Below are 2,764 nucleotides of genomic sequence, written 5' to 3'. Positions count from 1 at the left end.
AGCACCAGAAGGATCATGCTTTACAAAATTAACCAAGGAAACGACTTAACTTGAGTGTCTGGGATAATTCTCCTCAGAGGATTTAATGGGATCTCTCTGGGCATATCTACACTGTGTCTGAGAGCAAGCCTTCCCGCCTGAATCCAGACTCAAGGGAGCAGAGGTTGTGCTAGTGTTCTTAAAACAGCTGTACAGATGGTGCTTTAACTTTGTGGCTGGGGCTGGAGCTCAGGCTCTCAAAGTTTCCCCAGATTCAGAGACAAATCTTCAGTGTCTACACAGCTATTTTTAGAGTACTAGTGTGAGCCCCATTACCACAAGCCCATGGACCCGAGCTTGGAGGCTCACTCCCACATGATGCATAGATATATGCTCTACGAGGAGTTTGAGTAGAGTATCAAACCTGATTGTTGATTTATCCTCAGAGATATGCTTAGGGAAGATCTATGGAGGTGGTTTTCAAACTGCGGGTCACGACCCAGTACTGGGTTGTGGCGTCTCTGGTCAGTACTGCCAACCGGGCTGTTAAAAGTCCCGTCAGCGGTGCTGCCCAGCTAAGGCAGGCTAGTCCCTACCTGTTCTGACACTGTGCTGCGCCCTGGAAGTGGCCAGCAGCAAGTCCAGCTCCTAGGCAGGAGGGCCAAGGGACTCCACACGCTGCCCCTACCCTGAGCACCAGCTCCGCACTCCCATTGGCCGCTTCCTGGCCAATTGGAGCGGGGGGGGGGCTACGGGCGAGAGCAGTGTAGAGCTGCTTGCCACCTCCATCTAGGAGCCAGACCTGCTGCTGGCCATTTCCAGGGCACAGCATTGTCCACGGTGCTAGGACAGGCAGGAAGCCTGCCTTACCACCCCCACTGCAATGCTGACCGAGAGCCACCCAAGGTAAGCCCGCACCCCAACCCCCTGCCCCAGCTCTGAGCCCCCCAACCCCTCATCCCAGCCCCACCCAAGCATGCAGCCCCAGCCCGGACCCCCTCCTGCACCCCAATCCCCTGCCCCAGCGCAGGGCCCCCTCCCACACCCTGATCCCCTCATTCCTGGCCCTACCCTGCAGCCCTCACCCCAACCCTCTGCCCCAGCCCTGAGCCCCTCCCACACCCCAAACCCCTCATCCCCAGCTCCATTGAGTCATGGGCATCAACAATTTTCTTCCACAGAAAAAAAGTTTGAAAACCACTGATCTATGGAGTTGGGATTGAACCTTGCCCTAGCACTAGAGTAGGGATTCTTAAACTTTTTCTTTCTGAGCCCCACCCCCGCCCTCAACATGCTATTAAAACTCCATGGTCTACCCATGCCACAAGAATTCGTTTTCTGCATATAAAAACCAGGGCAAGCATTAGGGGGTAGCAAGCAGGGCAATTGCCTGGGGCCCCAGGCCACAACTACATTGCTCAGGCTTCGGGTGCAGCCCTGGGGGTTTCACCCCATGTAGTGAGACTTTGGCTTTCTGCCTGGGTCCCCAGCAAATCTAACAATGGCCTTGCTTGGCACCTCCCCCCCCCCCCCCCAAAACCTGCTCACTGCCCACCAGGGGGCCCTGGACCCTGTAGAGGGGAATTTTTCAGCCTGAGGAAAGTCATAGCACTGTACAAAAGCAGTAGATGGATTTGTGCTGTGTATGTACTTACGTACTAACATAAAGAGTGACATCTACTGGCAAACAATAATATTTGTCACATTTGTATATTCCATACAATAATTACCGTGCAGAAAGTTTGCGACTGCAGCAATTCTCAGGAGGTACCTACCTCCCCCGCTGAAATCTGACTTTTGCCCCACGCAGACTGAGGAGGAAGCATCTCAAGTGACACCCCCATCCCCACACCTCAACCTAGACCCCTCACCCCCAACCTGTCTCCCACTTCTCCCCCCGGCCCACACTGACGGCCAGGCACCCCCCTCACCACCCCCTTGTGCAACGTGAGTGTGCAACCCCCCCCGGCTGCGGGCCAAGCGCTGGTCCCCTGTAGCCCCTGGACCCGTTCCCCTAGAAGGAAGGGGACGCGCCCCGCCCCGCCCCGCCCCGCCTCCGGCTAACGGTCCCGCCCCGTAACGGAAGAAGGGGAGGGAATTTTACACCCTCCCCTATTTGATCTAGGGTAAAAGCAGCCCCACCCCCCAGCCTGGGCGGGAAACACCCCCTCGCTCTCCCCACGCCAGAGCGTGAGCCGACCCCGCGGAGCGTCCCTTGTCCCGGGCTCTCTACTGGGCAGCGAGACAAGAGCGCGCGCATTAACAAACCATTGCGCATGCGGACTCGGAGCTGATATTACTAAATGCTGCGCACGCACTCGGAAACATCTCAAGAGCACGCCCTATCGGGAGTGGTGCCAGCATATATACCTGTCAAGCGGCGATTTTAACGCAGGCGCGGTGGCCAAGTGGTAAGGCGTCGGTCTCGTAAACCGAAGATCACGGGTTCGAACCCCGTCCGTGCCTGACCCACTTAAGGCGGGTGGTTTCCTCGAGAAGAATTGCTAGGATCATTTTTAGGGGACTCTAGGAACGCTCAGTACCATCCAGCGGAACCCAAAGATTTGGTACAGTCGCACACAGGGTGTTTTCAGACACCTCTCCTGAAAACCCACGTCTGTATCTCACCCCTATTGCATTAGTCGTTGTCACTTTCCTGCTGACTATTAAGTATCAGAGGGGTAGCCGTGTTAGTCTAGTTCTGTAGAAGCAGCAAAGAATCCTGTGGCACCTTATAGACTAACAGGGTACCCTTGCATCCGAAGAAGTGGGTATTCACCCACGA

General features: G+C 55.8%; 1 non-coding gene across 1 annotated transcript; it reads left to right on the top strand.

The window, feature by feature from the left end:
- Window positions 1–2,373: 2,373 nt before the first annotated feature.
- TRNAT-CGU lies at window positions 2,374–2,445 on the top strand. Its single transcript has one exon. It is a non-coding gene; the product is annotated as a tRNA-Thr (tRNA).
- Window positions 2,446–2,764: the final 319 nt, after the last annotated feature.

Source organism: Mauremys mutica, chromosome 11, assembly GCF_020497125.1.
Source record: "Mauremys mutica isolate MM-2020 ecotype Southern chromosome 11, ASM2049712v1, whole genome shotgun sequence".
Lineage (NCBI taxonomy): Eukaryota > Metazoa > Chordata > Testudines > Geoemydidae > Mauremys > Mauremys mutica.
This window is presented reverse-complemented; position numbering and strand designations above follow the sequence as displayed.